This window comes from Sinohyriopsis cumingii, unplaced genomic scaffold (genome assembly GCF_028554795.1).
Source record: "Sinohyriopsis cumingii isolate HCF-2022 unplaced genomic scaffold, ASM2855479v2 utg002885l, whole genome shotgun sequence".
NCBI lineage: Eukaryota > Metazoa > Mollusca > Bivalvia > Unionida > Unionidae > Sinohyriopsis > Sinohyriopsis cumingii.
This window is the reverse complement of record NW_028316329.1, coordinates 64,275-88,882: the sequence shown is the minus strand read 5'-3', so window position 1 is coordinate 88,882 and position 24,608 is coordinate 64,275. Positions and strand designations below refer to the sequence as shown.

The 24,608-nt window shown below is 32.7% G+C and overlaps 1 long non-coding RNA gene across 2 annotated transcripts in view; it reads left to right on the top strand.

Annotated features, from left to right (window-relative positions):
* Positions 1–24,608, top strand: part of LOC149769998 (uncharacterized) — a 39,819-nt gene that overhangs the window by 2,095 nt on the left and 13,116 nt on the right. The window lies entirely within an intron of this gene.

The following is a 24,608-nucleotide window of genomic DNA, read 5'->3' as shown; positions in this document are numbered from 1 at the left end:
CATCTCTATTTACAAACGTATAAAACACCATAAAATGTTTCCTTCTTTGGTTTTAAACTACTCGCATTGGGATATAAATTAACGAGGCATACTTGCCATTATAATGTTTGAAATATTATGATTAATATTATATTTTTAACGTTCTATTCAGTTTTAATAAGAGATTGATTTAATATTTGTATGTTCTTAATTCAATTGTTTATGTCCTAAGATGAGCCTCAAAATATCCTACATGATTCGTCCGGCTTGTGCATAATCTTGACGGTAGTTCTTTATCAGATCCATGAATGCTGAGATATAGAAGGGTATGTTTAGAAGTGTGTTTTACCTTTTCAAGTACATTTCATTGTGTGGCGAATATTAATCATTCCAGAATGGCATCGATGTTAATTAGCCCTAAAAAGTGAATTGTTTTTTTCTCAGAACTATAGCATAGTAATGGATACAACTTAAAGTGTGTAAAATCTGGACACAGAAGGAATCGGAGATATTAATAATGAAACCATCTTGAAATTATACCATGTTGGAATTGTCCTGAAACGAACATGGTTATTCAAAATAAATAAAGTGCAAAGAAAAACACCGGAGAGGTCCGGCAGATGTTTTATAGTGTGTATGAACAACATCGTATATATATATATATATATATATATATATATATATATATATATATATATATATATATATATATATATATATCAAAACGTATTCACAACGTTTCCGGCTAACCAAACTCTTCGTCAATGGAGACAAAACGTTAAAAAGACATACCTAACACGTAGTATATAGAAACGTCTGGACTCCTTACATATTAGAATCACTAGAGATATAAGAACATAAACTTGGGCAGAAATAATAGACGAGCGGGTTCTTGTATCTATCATATAACGAACCAGACAGGATGCTTTGACCTAATTCTGAGTTATGAGTAAATGACGAGACAAGGCGTGGCGAGAAATAGTTGCCAGAAATTATATCCCGTAGAGTAATGCAAGAAGGTTTTTGAAGTAAATATTTTCAAGCGCAAGTATATTCTTGTTTGTTATAAGCATACACTGAAAATAAATGACCTGATCGTGTCAGAGTAAAATGGAAACTGATTTCCTCACAAAATAATAATACTAAAATATATCCTGTATATCTGATAGATGATGCGTGTAATTTTGCGTTAACGAGTATTTTCAGCATCTCCCTTTCATTGTTACATACGTATGCACATGAATATTGATTCTTGACATACAAGTGATCTCAGCATACAAATTAGTCTAGACAACCTAATACGTCTGGGTATAATTGTGCCATCTATGGGAGGGTATTCATGGAAAACCCTAGAAAATCTTCCAACATTTCCGTCATGCACAGAACTGTTGCAGAATAGTGTTTGTGTACGACCTAAACATAAAAGGACAGATATATTCAATGCTAAAATAAATGTATTCCTGACGCGTCTTATGCTTTTCATACATATGCTGCATCTTTTTTTATTATTCAGGTTTCCTTTGAATGACCCCTATAACATCCTAGGATTTTTATTACCTAAGTTGGACTTGCAAAACGTTTCTAGACATCTCTTCTACCACATCCATGAAATCACGACTGCCTGCTTTTATATTACACAGGCAATATTGCCGCGGTTGATCAGCTATTCAACACAGTTCTAAAAATTAATATACAATATTGCTTTCTAGGCAAGTAGTCGCAGAGATGGATTTCAACTGGTTGATATATTTAATACCCCGGCCTGTATATCATAATAGATTGTATGCGTTTCATTTATATCATATCTGGAACTCTTAATATATAACACCATTAGAGCAATAATTAAGGTGTGTTTAAAAGCGTATGACGACCTTTTAAGTACATTTCACTGTGTGGCGAAAATAATTAATTCAAGACTGACATTGATCTTAATTTGCCCTGATAAGGTCAGTGTGGTTGTGGGATCTATAGCATGGTAATTTCAACTATTTAAAGTCAGTAAAATGTGCACGCAGGACGAACCGGAGAAATTGAGCATGCAATTATGACGGATTCTGCTATAGTGGAATTGTCCTGGATCTGACATAGTTGTTCAAAATAAATAAATTAAACTAACAAACGGGGCATTCGCTTAGCTGTTTAATAGTGTGTATGACAAAAGCCACAAGTATCTTCATGACATATTTATATGTAACTGGATAAACGTTTTATTGAAATATATATATATCCTCAGAAAACAAAATCTCTGGCAATGGAAAGCCATATATATGTTCGATGGAAAACTTTTACCTTGTTAATAATTAGTTTTCAATCATCTGCACTTTTATTTTATTTTATTGTAGCATTGCACCTCTTAATATTAATTATAATATGATCTTCGCAGATCTAATATACTGAGATGGAGAATTAGAAGGTATTTCAGACTTTTCACCTTTAGCATTTGACATCCTTTAATGAATGCAGTGTCCTTCAAACTTTTGACAGCAAGTACTCTTTGTTGTTTTTTTTTCCCGTGTGCAATAAATATCCAATTTATTTATCATAGCAATACGTTTTCTATGCTCAGCGTCTTATATTGCACCAGATATGCACTGCCTCATTAAGCATATTTTGAACTGAATACTAAACAATTTCGAACAATCCAAGACGAATTTAAAACAAGTGCCTTTGCTACTATAAAAAGGAATCATCACACTCAGCAGGTTATGATAATAGAGTTAGGTATTGATCTATATAATTTGATTATTTCAGACTGATTAGTTCTATCTTCCAGCCAAGTCTACTTCTTAATATCTAAGGGAAAGATAATAAAACATAGCCTAGGAAAATTGATTTAATTTTTACATACCATTACAAGTTGATTTGTCGATAACCATACCCAAATAATTTAATCGGATCATGCGTTTGGTGTCTATCTAAAAAGCCTATGAAGAAAATGTTGCAACCTAGCAAACTATATTTCCTTTTACCTTGTTATTACATAAGAATGAGATATTTAATGGCTCTTCTGCGTCAAGTTTGGTCGCCCATGATATGTGGACCTAATATATCTGATTTTCATGAGAGTTCATGCATATCTATTGAAAATAAGGTTCGAAATATTCGTCTGAATTAATCGAAACAAGCTTATTTCATTGTTTATACAATCGACTCAACTATCGACACTCTATGTGTTATTTTGTGCACATTATACTGAACCTCCCGCAATGACTGAAGAACTTCATTTGATTCTGACTAATCCCCAGCAATATGATTTAAACTGGTTCATGCCTGCGATGATTATATGAACCAAGCCCAAATAGAAGCTGTAACAGTGCTTTTTAAACCCATGTATTGTTTCAGGTTATGACTGGTGTCGTAACGATTTATCAACAGTCCATGTTAAATCTACCTTTGCAATGTATACATGTGGTCCTGATCACATACCAACTTAGTTTCTACCTTAAATTCTCCCCGCAGGAATATATTACTTAACATATTCATACTAAATTCCTAACAGCTCGGATTAATTTAAGAAACTTAGTTGACTGAGTGACATATAAGAAGAGGGTTTAAGTCTACAGTACATGCATAAGAAAATAGTCATAATTGAAAAAATCAGAAATGTGTCCCAAGCATTCCATTCCTGTCCTACAAAACTATATATTTCACTGCATTTATTTGTTTTGATTAGAAGAATATCCATTGGTATAAGCCCTGATTTCAGCAAATGAGTATGAAATTATTAAATGAAACTCGCTTTCACAAAGTTTTAGTAGACGTTACAATGACATAGTAAGCTACAAACCGAATTTTTCAACTGTCACTGATATTCTTTTCAAACAGCTTTTCAAAGTTTTTGACCTTTATTGTAAATATTATACAAAGAATGGAGTGTAAATTCTCTGAATCTAATAATTCTTAGTGAAACGAATAGTAAAAATTTTGTCCCAAAACATTCTCAATAAGCGCCATATCTCTTCAGATTATAATAAAAAGTATGAAAGGACACATAACAAATGTCTATTAAATCGGTGAATATATATATATATATATATATATATATATATATATATATATATATATATATATATATATATATATATATATATATACATACATACATGCATGCATACATACATACATACTGTTTTGCATATATCATTATTGGTTCATTACCTCATCAGTAAGAGTGTCAACTCTAATTCCAAAGAGAGCATCTGTATATTTTAATTGCAAATTAATTTAGGGACAGCACTTACTCTAAATCCATTCTAAAGTATTAGTCAACAAATCTCTGCTTGTTATCGAGTTTGACAAATTTGAGACTTTATATGGTAGTAGGTAAGAAACATGACTGCAAATCTTTGTCTTATAAATCAATTAATTCAGAATTATCTTTCTTGTTGAAGTTCATAGGTTTTAGTTACGAATTTAATTTTAATATTCTCTTCTATATCCTTGTCATTTTTAACAGCAATAATGATACAAGTTTGTGTAAATAAGAGTTATAATTGATCCTTGATTTAATTATTGAATTTGATTTTATAGCTGCAAATATGCGATAAAGATGCATATATATATATATATATATATATATATATATATATATATATATATATATATATATATATATATATATAGATATATATATATATATATATATGTGTGTGTGTGTGTGTGTGTGTGTGTAGGTAGATAGAGAGAATTGCAAATATACAAGTATTATTCCTTCATTCTGTAGGATAATACATGACAATACTTGACTTAATATTTTAATGCAGATAATACTATCATACAAGTTAGAGAAATTTTAATTCGTACTCAACCGAGATTCGAAACCAGGTCCGCGGGCAAACGACACCCATCGCTTTGGTAGCATAATGTGAATGGAAAATTAATTTTCAAATTATCCAAATTTAACCAGGATCCGTCCTCATTAAAAATGACAATGTTGACAGATCTAATGATTTTCTGAATTCATGGTTTATAATATAGGCTGTTCCACCTATTGTAATAAGATTGTTTGCCTTTGACCATTCAGAATGATTTAGTCAGTTCTAACAAATTTTCGAAAACCTTTATCCTGACAGGCAAAAATAATTTGGAACCCGATTATCCAGAAAACATGTACAGGATCGTCCTATTTATGCATTATTTTATACACGAGCCGAATTTATTAGAAATGAAAGAAATAAAAAGTGCACTTGTTTACTACAACATTTTGTTTATTGATTGCATGAAACAATTTAAAAGATAACATTTTTCTTTTATTGAAATATTGCACACTCCTTAATTGCATCGACTGTTCAATCCAGTGATAAATCTAACAAAGGACGATAACAATGTTCAAGGTATTTTGTGACCTGGTGTTTATCATTAAGTGAAATCTGAGCTTCGTAGCCGCACTGGGAGCAATATTTATAGCATTTTGGCAATGAAAACTCTTCATGTATTGTCCCGTGTTTTGTTTTCGGCAGCTGACAGGATATTACAAAGCATTGTTTTCATAAAAGCCTGCAGTTCCGTAGTCCTGTTCTAATGACAAGTATGTAATTGTGTCTTAAAACATGCGGTGCCGCTCCGGTGGTCTCAGTGGTTAGAGACTCCGACTCAGATGTAGAAGGTCTCGGGTTCATTTAGTGTTATGACTGATCGCCCTGGTATGTCGGGACATACCTGCGGCATGATGACCAAGTAGTATACATCATTATAAACTGCCACATTGCAGATATCTTAGCGATGTGACTCGAATTATTAAAGCTACCTTAAAATCCGAAACACACACACATTCTCACACATGCACACATACATACAAACACTTTAGCACACATACACACACAAACACACAAACAAGGCAACCTGCTGATGAGTAAGGTGCCTAAAACATTTGTTGGATGCATTGGCACGCATGTGTACGGGAGATTGAACTTCGAAAATAACCAAAACCTAGTTTATTGAATTTATTATGAGGGTGGTGATACTTTGCATTATCTCTAACAGCGGTTATAGATAACAAAGATGTTGACAAAAAGTTATAATTTACTATAATCCTGGGAATAATAACACGTCCGTAGACACATACCTAGCAAACATCAGGCAGCATATGCGTTACATCATTAATTTATATAAAAAGCTGAAAATATTTAACACTCTAGGTACGTTTTCTAAAAAATCTTTGTTTTGAAATACGTTTTGAAGTTATTAATATAATTGTATTGATGCTGATGAAACAGCTAATATAGTTTGCTAATTACATAAACGGTAGGGTAGCATATTTTTTAAAACGTAGATACGTACATATATAAATAACCATATGCATATGTAAAGAGTAAGAGATAATGTATATTAACCATCTCTTCCCAATCAAGGAGCATTCTTGTGGCCTATCTGATAGTTGGCACACTTTTCGTATTGATTTCTTTGATTTCACATTCTCTAAAAGCTGTCCCCAAAACCTTAGAAGATGCTATCTTTAAAGTCTGTTTGCTACTGCGTAGTTGAACTCCTGTGTATTGTTTTTGGTGGGTGCGGTGGGGTGATTCGAATAACGGGCTCGGCCAATATGGGTATGTGAGAAAGCCTGCTAGAAGCTTCCTGTAGGTCGGTGGTTCTTCTCGGGGATTTCCAGGATTCTTCTTCCACCAGATATGCCGTCAGCGTCATGTCCCTTGCACTGAAAAATGGCTTGAAGCAAGAACTAGCTGTGATGAGTACATATTTAAATACGTACTGATTAAATACTAAGTTTGCTAAATTTAGGGGCAATTTATAACAACACAAAGTTTGTGCAGAAATAAAAGATGAGCGGGTTCTTGTATTTATCACATAACGAGCCATGCAGTATGTTTCGACCTAATTCTAAATTGTGTAAAAAGGACGAGACAAAGCGTGGCGAAAAATTGACGATATAAAGTATATCCAAGTTGAGCAATGCAAGAAGATTTTTAAGGAATGGTGTTAAAATAATTGTGAATCGTGATAATTGACAATAATAATAATAATGATAATAATAATAATAATAATAATAATAATAACAATAATAACAAAGACAATAAAAATATTAAAAGTGTAATTATTTGGGTAGATATTTGCTCCAATTTTGCATTTACTGCATAAATAATAATTAGCTGTAATTTTCACGAGGCCGCAATGGGAAGGTTAGATATTTTAAATCTTTAGATATTTCATTTAGGCCAAATTCCTCATAAGTTTTCAATTGTTGAATTAAGTAACGTTTCGATATATATCTATATATATATATATATATATATATATATATATATATATATATATATATACATAATTACAGCTGTTCTTTCAGAATATCACACGCATGTACCTAATCCATCTAGTCAATGAGTTCTGCGGATGATGCAGCCTACATTATTTTTACAGGGAAGAATCATATACAAGGATATCATATTTATTATATGTATTATATTGGATGTTATCTTCAAATTACACTAGGTATGCTAGTGGCATGGGTTACAAATTTAGACTTGAGTCTACGTCCTGTGTTAAGTAAATGTAGTAATGTAAATATGATAATCATTCGCATAAAGTAGCTCTAACACTGACGAAAACAATTTCAAGTTTTCGGGACGCTTTTGACTTACATGTTATTGCGATCCATGTGTCATTTCCACCTGCAATAACTGTTATTATTAGGAAACGGGTAAGGTTACAACTAAGCAAGTTCGTATACAAGACCGTCAACAGTAAATAACATAATAAGTATGAGGATTTCAGGTAAGAATACACAACATAAGTTATAACGTAAATAAGTTGTATATGGGGGAACACGTATATGTATAATATATTGCATGTTTTGCGACTGTACATACGATATAATGGTTATACTGATATTGGATGTTTCAAATAACTTTGCATAAAACATAATAGAAGTACTCAAACATATACACTTAAGACAAGATAAACATATTGTACAATGGAAATTTACCATCAATATTATTTTCGCATAATAAATGAAACTATAGAGTGATAACTGAGACTTGTTAACAAGTTGCAAAGCATGCTGTTATTGTTAAGTCTCAAAGAGGGTCTTTTCTCCTTTCCTGGCATAAAGACATCACAATATTCTTATCTTAATGATGATTTCTCCTTGAGCCAGAAAACAAGAAATACCGATAGCATAATTTTCGCCATGCTTGCACAGAGAAAATGTAAACTGACAATATTTTGTACGCTTGTGATATTTTCATATCTATAACGTCTGTATATGAATCAGTAATTACAAGATGAGGTAAAACTCTGAAGTTGATTGGTACCTCAGAAAACTTACAAGCGTCAGTCAACCTCCCTATGTATACATGATGCATCTATCGATCTATGTATATACGGAATACATTCATTCGTATTGTTAGTTGATGTTTCATGGTTTGATTTTTTTTCGGGGACAGCAATAACGCTTAAGTATGCGAGAGTATCGTATGAGAAAATTATTTAATTTTGATTTTCATGTATCAAAATACAACCGAATACTTACTTCAGTAATACAGAGAAATGATAACTAGAACCAAGGTTAATCCTACCGTTTTCAGGTGTGATTGTATGTTTGTGACTAAATCTGCACTTTTACCCTTTCAGGGAGTAATATTATATACGTCTATGTATTAGTACCCCTATTGCTGTATGTGATAGTGTATAGCTGTTTGTGGGTATAGTGTTTGCAAATACCTACTTTTTTGTTGTTCCGTATGTGTTGGTACGTGTCAGTAGATGAATGTGTATTGGTCAGTCAAAACTGAGTGCTGGTTAGGATCTTTAGTTTTTAACTATAACGTGTTTAATTGTCGCCATTGTGCCTTAAAATGATAACCCTATATACATTTTTCATTAATTTAATGAAAAAGATTAAATTTAATGTCTTATATATATATATATATATATATATATATATATATATATATATATATATATATATATATATATATATATGTGTGTGTGTGTGTGTGTGTGTGTGTGTGTGTGTGTGTTGTGTGTGTGTGTGTGTGTGTGTGCAGTTAAGTCGCCAAATTAAGTTCACTGTTCAGAATGGAAAAAAATGATGTTGATTGGAGACTGGTAGCGTTGTTCTTTTAATTAGTAAATCGGACAAGATTCCCGGTATATGTAGTTGCATTGGTTACATTATTGCAGAGAAACTTCAAGTAGTGTGATAGTAGCGAATTTAGTTCTTGGTTACTGACATTGGTCATGGCCTTCTATCCTAATTGGTTTGTGCTTATCCTCCAATAAACGACACGTATATGCATTTAAAATTGTAATCAGTTAAACTGATCAATATTACCATGCATATGAACAATGTCGTGGATTAAAGAATGCACTGAACAATATCAGTAATAGAGAAAACCGCTCTTATAACATTACGCATGGTTCAGGTCTTTGAGATTGTGACGTGACAAACATAATGTTTGTGTTTGGAATTTATAAACAATATTTATATAGGACATTGATGTCCACCGTTTACATTACAAGTTCATGGAATTTAAATGTTAGCTTCATTGTAATTCTAAATTGAAAGCCGGATTTTGCAAATAGATTTTGCAACCGATCCGGTGGCCTAGTGGTTAGAGCGTCCGCCTCGGATGACGGGTGTCGTGGGTTCGGTCGACGGCCGAGTCATACCAAACAAAAACAAAAATGGTACTAACAAGTGCCTCGCTTGGCGCTCAGCTTTAAGAGGTTAGCGTTAGGACTGGTCGGCCTGGTATCAGGATAATGTGACTGGCTGGGACATCAATCTACATGTCTGCCGCATGATGTCCCAGTGCTAGACATCACTATAAACTGCAACATTGCAAACATCCTAGCGATATGACTGAAAAATTGTTAGAAGCTACGTTAAAGATCCAAATCACAACCATATCACTAAATTGGAAATCTGCATTTTGTAAATAGATGGGAATAAATTCCCTTTGGCATCCTAAAATTCCTTTGGAGAACTGAATAAAATATTGTCCAAGATCGTGTCAGCCCAAATGAGTTTAAATTGAGAACATTAAGTATTGCACCAACTCGGACATGACCCGACTTTGTTTTATAAAATTATGAAATAAGTATGCATTCTTCCTATTGAAAACACATTGTTCTCAAAACCTAAATTATTGTGGGAAAACACTCATGTGTATAACACATTTATAGACACAATTCATTTACAGCATTCACATTAGATAACGTTATTGTGGCAAATCCTCTTTTTAATTGGCATTATGGGAAACATGCATTTCGCGAATTTACAAGGAATGTTAAGGGGTCAAAGGGTCATGTCTTTCTATGGTTTGATTTTATGATTAGAAGAATCTCCATTAAAAGGTCGCTTGCCAATATTTACCGTGACAGAAAGGATATATTTAGTTAACGTTTAATGTATAAATGAAGGAAATGTATATACCAGTCGTGCTAAAGATTACGTACACAAACATTAGGAATTTTTTCAATGAAAAGAAAATATGGCGTGAAAAAATGTGTATGGGTATAGGTAATGTTGTTCTAACACAACATTATTATCAGTATATTATTTACTGTTAGAGGCCTAATTTAGGAATGAGTGTCTTTTAAGATATCCGAATCAGAAGGTGTTTCCTCCTTCCACGTTAATGCATTAGCGCTGCAACATTCCTCTTTATATATTTCATAAATATTTCTGCCATCTAGAATTTAACATCGTTTCTGCTTCTGTTTGTCGTACCGATTTACACTAAGCAGGAGGCCAGCAGAAATCATAACATTTTGTGTGAATCTATTATTTTAAAAGTAATTACAAGATTGTACTGATCTCTAAAAACCGAAATGTATTTATTAAATTCGCTGTTCAAAATCGTGGCTACATAAATAAGAATTTTCTCATATGAGAAGAAGAGGCTCACCCCTTATATCTGTATTTATCTTTTGCGTTATAGAAAAAGTTTAATTGTGAATAAATGGATATATTTATTAATTATACATGGGACTTTAGATCATGTTTGTATATTTAACATTAAAAGTTCAACATGGCCATACGTCAGAAATACTTCTTGATATTAATCATATGTGATTGAGTGAACCATAGAGTTCGGTGTGTACCGTCTTTATACATGTTGATGACAATAGCAATGTTTTTGCTTATGAAGGCGTTCGTGATGAGGAGAAGATGCTAGGAATTTATGTTAATATTAAACATTGCGACAAAAACATGATCACAGACCCCCTATTGGCATTTACGCTGAATCCTTTTGTATTAGAGAAAAATATATGAAACCTAACATTATATGCCAATGGAGTTGACAAATAACTATATTACTCATTCTTCCGATTTGTGCCTTTTACTGAAGCTACTGACCTCATAAACCTAGTTCTTTAAAAAAATCAAACATTACCGTGAATGGTGCGTGAATATACGCGATCTGTTAAATCTGTTTATCTCAGATTACGTTATTCGGGTAAACAGTCAGTACGCGATTTTACAGCTATTAACGGTGAAGGCTTTCTCGTGGCTAGCACACATGATTTCAAGAAACTCCAATACAAGGTTGCTAGCCACGATGTAATAAACAAACTAAGGCTTTTGAAACCTTTGTGATTGGCGTGGAAATATAATTTATCTATCTGGATTGAACTGTAACATTAGTAAATGTAAATTAAAGTCCTTTGGTTCGAGCTATAGTTTAAAGACGGAGAGGATTATTATAAAAAAAAAAGAATTAGTTTGTCATCAATACACATATCTGATAAATAAACTCGAGTCAAGCAAACAAGATTTATTTTACCCTGAGACAAAGTTTGATTTAAAGTGGATAAATGATGCTAAAGACCTCCCTTTGAATTTAAAATGTTTATCATCTTTTCTATTAGTTAAAAACAGGAGGTCATATACAATATTCTGATTTATAGGAAGATTACGGACACTAGATAAAGGATTCTCTAAGTTTGGCAATGAATTATTTTTTATTAAACTTACCGTTGTTATCGTACATAAACACATATATACGTGTATGAATACATAGATTTAAATACTGCATGATTGCCAACATACAATGGTATCATTTAATTGGAATTTGTATATGTACCTAACAGTCACATTATCCATCAAGTCATATTTTTAACAGCACGAGAAATAAATATATCAATAAACGCGTGCTCTTACTTAGAGGATCTATTTTAAACGTTATGTAGAAGTCACTTCTTCTAAGCATACAAAATAAAGCAGAAAAATACGTGCAAAACTATGAAAAATATTATTTCTCTGTTTTATAGTTACACGTCAATATGCAGTACCGTTAATATAGGACAAATCATTTCAAACATACCTCAGTTGAATTACATTTAGAATCGAGATTAATAGGGAGGAAAAGGCAATAAATCAGTCAATCCAAACAACACATCAATTAAAAAACATGAACTTCACTGTTTTGAATATATTAAATCAAATTTTGAAACTATCGACATCCTTAGTTTAACTCTTTTGCATTGGATACCAATATTGACGATAAAGAAAGATATTCGTATTTAAATATTGATCGAAAGTCAATATTTTCATTTAAATAAAAGGAGTACCATTTCAGAGGAAAGCCCCATCATAAACGCAGAGGATTTGCTATAATTACCTATTGACCCCATAAGGTTAACTGTTAGTAGTCAGTATTTCGTAAACATTACCTACCTTTGCAAAAACATTTTTATGTTTTTGGGTCAAACCAAATGCAAAGTAGCCATTCCCTGCAGGGGTTTACATTTTCTTCCTGTTTCGCCATCTGTATTGTTTTTCCTGTCAGTTAGATAAACAAGGGACATTGCGCATCTCGTATACACTTTTAGCAAATTAAGCGCTCATGTGCATATAAATATATAGACAAGCGAATTAAAATACTTATATATGGATACATGTTTAAAAGGCTATATTTAGTCTCTCTGCTTTTCATATATAATGTAGTGGTTCATTACATCATCAATCTGAGTGTCGTCTTTAATTCCAAAGACTATATGTTTTAATTCCAAATTAGGTTTGTGACAACACTTACTTTTTACCCATTCGAAAGTGTCATTCAAGAAATCTTTGTTACCTGACAATTCCTATTTGACATTTTGAGGTTATATATGGTAGTAAGAAGCATAAATGCAAATCTTTATCTTCTAAATCAATTAATAAAATATTCTCTTCCTTCCTGACGTTGAATGTTCATCGTCGCGAATCTATTTTTTATATCCAACTCTACATTCTTTTTATTTGTAATAACAGGATCCACAGCAATGATAATAGTAGATTGTGTAAATTAGATTTGTTTCTGAATTTGTACTTGTATGACATAATAGCTGGAAATATGCACGGAAGACACATACACACACTTGGAATCCTAATAATCGTGTATATATATATATATATATATATATATATATATATATATATATATATATATATATATATATATATATATATATCCATAACGATGCTGAATTAAGTGTCAGTAAATCTGAATATGTATTTTTCTTCAATAATTTATAATATCTGACTGAGTGTTTTTACCTTTATTCTGTGTTGAGTTTTGGGGCTAAATAATATTGGTCAACTGGTACGTAAGTTTATAAACAAACAGTACTAGAAATAGTTGCAACTATTCGAGGAATGTAGTGATTATTTTGTTTAGAAGTTTTTAATATGCAAATTAGAACTTACTGAATTGAGCTTTGAAATATCATTCAATGCTTTTTTACAACACTTGTTTCCATTCCGTATTTAAAATTATATGCATATATGAATTATACACATGCACGTACAAGTTTGAAATTACCTGCATTACAAAAATAAACAAAGAAAGTAAAATTTCTCATCTTAATATCTAGAATCAGAGGAATCAACTATTCCTACAAATGTTATCAGTAATGTGTTGTAACTCTGACAGAAAACATTGTGCTCTTACAAAACCATCTGCATATCTCGTGTATCGCGCTGTAAGAGAATATTTCGAATATTATTTTGAAGTATTTAACTAATGACAAAGATTTCTTTTTGAGGTTGTATCTACCTCTCTTACTATGTACATCTTGTGTAGACTCCTTCTTTATCTTGATGTTTGTATAGCAGTGCAAACAATGAAAAACAAACTTCTGATGACAATTATGAACATGGTCATACGTCAAGAAAGGTTTCTCATATTATCAATAGTTTTGCGTGAAAAACAAACCTTCACACAAGCATTCATTATACATATTGGTGATAATACTAATATTCATTCTAAGGTGATGAGGTGAAAATGCCGCATTTTCAAAATCGAGAATAAGTAGGTGATACTTTATTTCTTATTGTATCGGAAACAAAAAATACTTTAAAACTTCATGCCTATAATGTGGAATCCTGAATTAGTACCTGGATACCTATTCCTTATTTGAATCGGAAATTAGGAATAAGTAAATAACTTGATCTAATTAATGTCTTGTGGAGTTCTATAGGAAACAAAATGGTATGTAATGCAAATTATGTGTATGTGTATGAAAGAAAATACAGAATTGGTTAGATGCAAAACATAAGAATGTTTGAATGTGAACACTTTCTAAAGAAAAACAAAAACCAAAAAAGGCAAAATAAATATAGTCAGTGAATTCACTCTTGCATTCCAATACACATAAAGTATTCTTACATTAAATTTTATTTCATTCATGCAGTTATTGAAAATTACCAAGATGTTAAAATCATTAATATTATTTTGTGTCTCTGGTGAAATGTGAAAAACGCAAGTGAATACATCTAGTGAAACAAATAGTGCGAACAGAACTTGTTGGTCTTTTCTTTTATATGTTGCTTGGTTTAAGACCATAGAATCATAATGACAGTTAAACTCAGCAAGTTAAAATGGCTTTTTAAATGTCTTTTAATGTCTTTTAAACGTATGCGAGTTAAGGTACTGAAGCAATACATTGAGAGCAAGACATCAAGTCAGCGGTTGAAATATGTGGTCTAATCAAGACAGTGACGAAATTAGACGCAGACTACAGATACCAAAAATCCACTTTAGTATTAAAACAGACACGCATTTTTGCAGTTTGTAGCGGTAAATACTACAAATGTACTTTAATCAAGTTCAAAGTATCATAATGTAATAAATATGGAGTATGCGCATTTAGTTATAGCGCCCCGTTTTAAGGAATTCTTAGAGTTGTGTGATTACTTGTGTGATTATTGGAATTCGGCGCAATGGAAATATTCCTAGCTCGAAATAATTAGCCAGTTTGTAGGAACAATCGTCACGGAGTGAAGTGTTAGTGAGTTTCCATGATGCCATGGTTCACTAGTAGTGAATTTAGGCCAAAACCGCATGAATATTCCTGAAGTAAGATAGTCCATATTAAAATCTAGTGGTGTACATTGATGGTGTGACTGCAGTGCCAGTATTTACGGTAGGAAACCGGAAAATTACACAAAGGAATAAATAAGAAGGGACTAAGCAGATACCGTTTATGTCGCCATGGCGGCAAATGGGGTGCAGTTATATTGGCTAAATGTGTCTGGAAAGCATACATTGACTGGACTAAGGTGGCGGAGTTAAAATAGTTCCCTGTGTTAGAGGTTACTAGTATAGTTTCTAAGGCGTGAACGGCTGGCGGTACGGAACCTGATGAAGAGAAACCATGCAGAGGTGCGGCTGATAGATATTTGGCAGGTTGTTTTATCTGTGGTCTTGCATTAATTAGAGTAAAATTTAGGTATAGAATGGAGACGTCGGGCTTTCTAATTTACAACTGAAGTTGTATGGAAGTCTTTGGAAAGTTTGGGTAAACGTATGACCTCTAACGAGAATCGCGCCAGGGTTTTGAGAACCTCCGGTCAAGTAAATAACCCTGTGCGTGTAACAATAACATGAAAACGGAAAACATAACTTAAAGAATTAATAAAACTTGAGTAAACGTTAGACTCATAACGATGTGGACACTGAATGTTCGATAATTATTATTATTATTGCCGTTGCTATTGTTATGTTATTTCTTTAATCGTTCTTGTGACACCAGTTATAAACAAAAACAACATGCTATTTTAACAGATACGTCGTTTACTTGGCAAGTTTCTAATGAATATTGAAGAAAACGGACATTTTGAAAACTAAAATCAATAAGGTATACGTATCGAAATGATTGTAAAATTCATAATTCATAACGAAAATACGTGAAGAATTAATACTATATTGATATGATGAAAACAATTTCTTGCAGATATTAAACATTTCTCCGCAAATACTTAATAAACACGATGTTCATCAATATATTGATAAAACGATTCCTCAATTATTTTAGAATCCAAGAAAATAAAATCATTACAAACGTTAATGTGTTAAGGTAGAGAACACAAAACATTAAAAATATAAATACTTTTAATATAAATTTAATTTATCATGCATAATTGACTGTGGCTTCGAATATGTTATACAAATATATTGAGACGACTCAAGCCAGAACGTACTTATTCAATCATACCGAAGTCATCGTCATCGAGATGTACATTAGTGAACTGAGAAAACATCAAAAGCAAATTTATTCTGGGTTTTGTATGTTTCTTATGGCAATTCATGAATGTTGCAGCCTAGTCATTTTGTAGGATAGCGATTACATTTTTGGTGTCTTACAACTGCCCAGTAAATAATGCGAGCATTAATTTTTGCGAGTTCAAACGAAAATATTCCCTGGTGCTCACAGATGACATTTTAACAAGACAATTTGTTTCATGTTTGCGATATAATTTAAGGCTTCGAAGTTATGGATTATGATAATTTAACTGGTGTGTTAACACGTGAGTCGAGCGCAATTTAAATTTAATATCTCTTAAATTTGTTTTAAGTTTCATTCAGAACTTGTCCGTCGAAACTAGTCGACATTTCGAAAATATGGAGGCAAGATATTTAATAAATAATGTCAAACGGAGTAGTACATAAATAACAGTAATGGTTTTAACTGACCTACTTCATTACCTTTAGATAAATACTACTTATCGCAGTTTCACAACATCACATATAATTATGACTAAAATGTGTACAGAAAATCATGGTTAACTTTACAATGCAAATATTTGCTGGTTTCCAAGAATACTATGTTACAAATAAGCGTTTATGTTTGTTATGCTTTCAGATAGTTCAAAAACGTCTATCAGTAGTACTACCTTATGGATCCGATCACATATATACTGCAAGAGGGTTATCGCTATTGTTTAGAAACTTTGTGTTTTCTTCTCGTTTTGAGGATTCTCTGACAAATTAAGAAATTAATAGCGTACTTGGTTTGAAGAGGAGTACAATGCGGTGATCTTAAAATGTGTTTGAAAAGTTTTTATCTCATCTGTTTTAATTCTGAAATGCACTTTAGAAATTGTTAACAATATGCAATTAGCTAGTTCTACAACTAGACACGTGACAAAGTTTTGTAAAAATTAATTATGAAACTTGGTTTCTCAAATCAAATTTTACCATGATAATCATCGTGCTTTATTACTAAGTCAACCGATTGTATGTACTGCCCAAATATCTTGGGAACTCCATTGTATTCTTCCTAGAATGCTTGTATCTTTCCTTGCACTCAAATGATTCGGTGCCATTTTGATTTCCCGTCTTTAAAATGAAACGGATCCTCTCTTTAACTTCCATGTTTAGAAAAAAACAGGAAAGTATATAATATTGGTTTTCAAGCAAACACAATCTATCAATGAAACAGAAGAACTCTTGTGGCAAACCATCAAATCTCTATTTAGTTATCTCTGAGTCCACCAGTCAGAAGCATCCCGTATCTTGTAGATACATACCAGGAAGGCTAGGTTCCGTAATTGGGATACCCATCTAGGCCCGAAACGTTCACTCTGGCTACGTTTCAATGTTGCTGGTTTTGATTATTATTGTAGCGTTTACATTTCATACATGAAAATAAAATATATTAGTATGTTGACAGAGTATCCGGTTAAAGGGCCTCATCTCTTGAAAGAAAGAAATCCGGTAATGCTACTATCACAACAGGTCAATACATATCAAAGGATAATGAAGGTACTGAAGATAGATTTAAATGAGGTCAGCTCTGATTATTGTTTTAGCTTTTAAATTGTATGTAAGGAAATGTTTAAATTGGTAGCAAAAATATATAATGTCTGATGACAAATTATTAGGTGAATGGGCTCAGCTCCTGAAATAAAGAAATATGATAATACTGATTTCGCACCAAGATCAGGATTATCATCATCATTATCATCATCAATAACACAACCTAATAGGTCGTTGGGGTACCACATATGACTTCACTACCAATTCTCCCGATTTATTTTGTTTTCTATTGCCCTTTGGAAATCTAGAACCACCATGCCTATCCAATCTTTAATGTTGTCTTCCGACCTTTTTTCTGTCTGCCTCTTCTTATGCACCCTCGCACTGTGCCTTGCCAGATTGTTTTTGCCAGTCCAGATGATCCTCGGACATGACCGTAGCATTTGGCAGTAAGTGAGTGATATCTGGTGATTTACATCGGTCATTGTCGTAACTTGTACAACGGATATGTATGTAAAGTAAGCTTTACCTGAAATTTAAATTTGTATACATTTTTATGCAAGCACTGGAATAGGTTGATTATTTTTCTGCACTCATCTTTTTTTCAAGCTTACCTCTGTCAAATTGGGCCAGTCCAAATGAAACAGCTGGTGCAGGTTTTCAATGGCTATAGACTGTGCGGTTTCTTCTGAGTGGGCGGGGTGGATGGAGTAGGGGGAGTGGCCAACTCCAGTATTTAAGACAAGGATTTTGTAGCTAGCATACGTAAATAAACTCTATTTTGTACAACCGACAGTAAACTCTTAGAAGAGAGTTGTATTTACAATGGAAAACATTGCAATGTGCTGGGTGTCACAGTCACTACGATGATACTACGATTACTACAATTAAATTCAAGTTAACACTCAACATAATAGGCAATTAATATGCATAACATAGAGATACAAATAAAGGTATAAACATTAAGAACTATAATATTTATATACACGTGTGATTACATCTGCAATTGCATTATCTTTTCTTTTGTCTAATGAATTGCTCTTGCTTCATTAAACCATAACTCAACAAACACAGATTTGTGAATTTTGCATTTTGTTACAGAAAAGTGTGGGTTGGTATCAATAAATTCAACAATCAGAGAAAGAGCTGAACTCATATCAACTTTAAAATGTCCATCTGTTACAGTAACTTGCCAGAATACGTTCAAAAATTCAGACTTTGGGAGATATCTTGCATTTCTAATTCTATTGATACAGTCACCTATTCATGACATTGAACAGGTGCCCATTTTGTTAACACTGCTGACTTTTTTTATACATTTGATACATTTGTAAAGTAGTATCTAGTTTAGACACAACAATACATGGAGAACTCCAATTACTTGTACTTGGTTCTATAAAATCAATCTCAAGTAAATATTGCATGTACTTTTCAAACATTCCTGCTTTAGATGATGATTTTACAGCATATAATCTAGAATGTGAACTTCATGCTGACTCCTGAATGAGCACCCAAGGGAATTTCATATTTTATACTAAGGATTTACTGTCGATATTAGCTCAGAATGATAATTTGATAGACACTGACCACTTATCACCAATGAGCACCTCAAGTGGTCTCCATTTTCTCATAAGAACCCGAGTTGTCACTAAGGATCAAGTTGGTACTTGTGTGGCTTTCTTTTTACTAATAGCGATCTGAAACAAATTAGAGATCTAAGTATCTTGTTCCTGTTGGACAAAAAGTGATTTGTCTTTTGTCACCTGATTATAATAGGTACAGTGGATCGTAAGTAGGAGATCATTGTAATCAGTACTTCTTGAATTATATTTTATACAATTGTAAACTCTGATCACACAAGCTGATCGAAAACAGTAATGAATTATACATGTGACATTCCTATTAATACGCATATTTACTTGACCTATGATGAGAAACAATTCAGTGGAAAACCGAGTCGAATTGTCAGTAAGGCTGGCCTTGTTTACAACCCACGCTCATGGACAAATATTAAACATGCGACATAAACTAAATATACATTGCAACATACATATATATTGTTATTGATTAGCAAAGATTATGCCAATATAAGAATAGTTGGCCAAAAAACATAAGGGTCCCATACGTACAAATACCTTTAAAAATTAGGAATAAGAACGCATTGAGGAATTTATATACCGTAGCAACTTATCTTAAAATAAAGCCCTCGTCAATACCTGGCAATACCTGTTTCAATACCTGTTTCGTTAGTATAGGTATGCATTGTATTCAACTTTTACCACATAAAAATATCATAGGCAAACATATCAGACTAATAAGTACATTCCACAATTTCTTTAGTTTCATCACTTACAGGCTGGATAATTTACAAGTACTATTACTACTAGTAAAGCTGACAACATTTTTTGTTGTTGTTGTTATAGGGTTTAACGCCATTTTTCAGCACAAGATAGGCTATACATGGCGGCCAGTATTAATGGTGGAGGAAGAACCCGGGAAAACCCCCGGAAAGAACCACCGACCCACGAGAAGCTACCGGCAAGCTTTCTCACATATCCACATTGGCCGAGCCGGAGACTCGAACCCACGCAGACAGAGGTGAGATGGCAGTGATCCGTGACGGAGAGCGCTTTAGACCACTGGGCCACTCGGGGCCCCGGAAATTATTATAGTGTTTGCAGTAGTCGTTCTAGTAGTAGTAGTATTGGCAGTAGTTAGGAGCATCAACAGTAGTACTTGTAGTAGTAGTAACCCAAGCAAACGGTATTAATGGTTTTATAGTGGAGATAATAATTGGAGCAATACATCAATATATTTATAAACAGTTGCAGCAGTAGTACACCTGGTAACCAAAGTAATAATTTATATAAGGTGTAAAAGAGTAGTAAACATGTTTATAGTAGTAGTAGTAGTTATTGTCTGCTAAAAAGTGACATCTCTTATTTGGTGAATCAGTATATCTGCAATGAATTTGTACATTATTTTAATGCAAACGTTTGCCAAAAGTTATATATCTGTTTAGTTTAATATATTACAGTTTTATGAAAACGTCTCTTTAAACAAGTGACCATTTACGTTTATCAATTATAGTAGAGGTAAATTAAGGATGTTAAATTGTTACTTACTCATTCCGAATAAACGAAACTTACCCAGTAATAAGGGTTATAACCCATACTCCATCCCACAGTATGCTGGAATGCTGGAGACACCAACACTGATCCACTCTCAACAACCAAAGCCTCAGACTACCAAACATGATTGTGTAAGATTCTCTATGTAAATATATACGTATTAAAAGATAACACTGCACGCATATATGATGTATCAAGGCAAAACTTAAGGAACATGAAAATATAGAATTTTGATATCTGGTTTATGATAATAGTATGTTCATTAATGACATCAACATTGGATATTGCTTACTACCTCTACCAACAGGTTATTCCACAAGAACCAAATGATGCTGCAAAGTGTGTCGAGGAATAGGAAGATGATAGGTTTATGGACTGGCGCAAAGAAAAGAGTCTTAAAGTGCAAGTTTGTTTAGTTGTTCAAAGAACATAGATACTTATAAACATTCATCTTGAACCTTTTGCAATTGTTATAAACATTTGCGAGCTGTCACTAAAGAAGTTTAAGGTTACATTGGTACCGAAACCTAATTTTCGTAATGGGCTTATCTACATGAATTATTTGCGTAATATTTTCCAAAGATGTATACTGATTTCTAGTAATCAGTTATCGGGCGTACACAATGTAACCCAAGTAAATATTCCGTAGCACCTTACTATTGTCATCATCATCGTTATTAATATTATTATTATTATTATTATTATTGTAACTTTTGCCCATTATCCAGCTACACCAGAGTCATGACATATATCCCTAGTACCTCCATGCATAACTTTATATTATAAATATTGTAGCTGGCGTTGATTATTCGCCACTCATTATGTCCGTCCATTATTCCAAGTCTGGAAGTAGCTCACAACATTTTTTTTATACACACAACAAAGACAATACATGTGTCTCTGTTTTGTGCGGTCCTATGGTGTCTTTAATTTGTTTGGACAATGTTGGGCTAAAAGTTTCAGTTTCGGAAGATAGAATAAATCTCATTTGATGTTTGTCTAACTTAACTTAATATAACCGTTTATCATATATATAATTAGTTCAAAGCATCGCCTAGCATATCCAAACCATGCTTGTAAAACGAAGCCTGATGGACCATCACTGGATCTTTAAAGTGAGATCTTGTGTTGGCTGTAATTTACTTTGATGAGTTTTCGCATGTCTAAATGGACTATGTAAGCTCTATGTCTCATGAGTACGTAATAAGCTGATGTAGGTACGTTCATACTATGCGAACTCCACGTATGCTATTGTCTTTATTACATCAAGAAAGGGACACAAACTTTAACATCAACGAGTGTTTAAAAATTGTTGCCACCATTTACGTTCCTAATATGCCAAGTTCTAATTGAACACTTATCTTATCAATATGTGCATCTTATTTATGTGGCATCTCTATTCAATTGATGATATTATAAGGGATTTTTATGTCATAAATTACGTATGAAAAAATTAGAAGGAAACTATTTTAAATGCCTGAAACATTTAAGGAGAGTGAGATATAATAATGCATTGTCGGAAGTATCTATTTTTACAACTTGTGCTCGTGAATAAGATTCCTTGACATCGTTTATAGTTTACATGTTTATCAACGACGTTCAAAAGAAATTTATTAGCAGTGGTGTTCGGGTACTGATATAAGCATGCCATAATGTTTTATTATTTTTTTCACCGATGTTCCAGTTATATTTTCTGAGTCAAAAGAGGGTCTGCAAGCGGGCCTAAGTGTTTTGTGTATATATTGTAACAAGTGGCACTTTAAATTTAATACAAAACAAAAGGGTTTTCTGTAAAGTTCGTCTAACATCCATTACCTAATTCTTCTGAAATGTTAAATGTTGCCGATAAATATGTGCTTCTTCTAATTGCATTTATAACAGGCGTCTTTTCGCACTTAATTAGGAAAATCATATGTGTACTAGCTTCAAAGACATTATTTTCAATGCATAAATATTTATGCAAGTTTGGAAATGTGCAGCTAAATGAAAAAGATGCAATTTTGGCACACTGGTTTTACCAGTTATTAATTAAAGATCAGAAAAATGGGTATCTATTAAATACAATTCTGTTGAACATCTTCACCTAAATTTGTGTAAACAAATCATGATTGAATAAACTCAAGAGACATATCTATTGATAGGTATTTGCATTATTGAATACACCGTCACGGTATTTATAAAATCTCAGATTATATTTGGTCATTCATTTATTTTCAGTAATCGGAGGTTTGAAACTGTCATAATATATCATGCTTGATGTTCCTTTAGCATATTTATACATCGGTCATGTTTAAATCTCCTGTACTGTAGATCCATTGTAAATATGATTAGTTAATTTGTTATTTAATGTTCAGGCTAACTAAAGCCGAAACCTTATTCATTGGCAATCCATTTGCAAATGAAAAGTCTCTTTGACGTTTTATTATCGTTTTAATTTGACGAAATTTTATTTATGCATTCGCGGAGACTTTCGGTTTGTTTATCGAGTACTCGGCTATTTGTCAATGCACATAAGTGAGCTTTTTATCCGAAATCATGTCCTGACTTTGTCTTTGAGCTGTACTGATATTAATGCAGGGTTATGTCACTGATGTTAAGCAAAATAAATCCTTTCTGCAAGGGAGATTCGCATTTGGTACAGTTTTTTTTCCAGGCTCCAATAGCTTTTAAAATGATCATGAAAGTGTTAAGAAATCAAACTGCACCTAATGTGTGGAGTTAGTATTACTGTCATCTGGAATGTCTGACAACTCCACTTCCTCATGTGAGCTTTATTCAGAGGCTTACATTGTGACAGTGTTTATCGTATTTGTTGTTATCGTCTAGGTACTTAAGGACTTATTTTGTCTTAAGGTGATCGACTTATTCGTTATGTAAATTGTATTATCATTCGATAACAGGCTTGTTTGCTTTACTTGCTTGTTTGCTCTTAGCATACGTTTTTCTTCCTGGAATATTCAATTATTATGTACCCACAAGCATCGAGAGAGATATGGAATTTGTTGCGAGCCTACGCTGTTAAAATAAGCATCAGAAAAGAGTGAGAGAAAAAGAAAATAAGCTTGTAAAATCCAACAAATAATTTATTTCCATAGAATACAAAGAAAAAATGAAGAAACGATCTTACAGTATTGCGAACTAAATCCCAATAATAATCCAAGAATTAAAGGCAAACGTCCCAATAAAAAAGGTCCTGAATTAACGTAAGTGGAAATTCAAATTAAATTCAATGCTGAAGGTGTTGATATGCGATCTCTATCTTTTAAGCACAGTAATATAATGCAAGGTCTGAATTCACAATAAACACCAGTTAATGTTTCTGTCCAAGAATATTCTTTTGTCTGAGTACTCTCTATTTGCAGAGAATAAATTCACTGAATTAAATAATTTGAAGAAATAAATTCTATTCGAAACGAACTACTGGATGCAACAATAAAATAAAATTGCCTTAAAGCACGAGTGAATACTTTTTCCAGTAGCAAGATTAAATAGTCCTCTAATTGACTTCAGA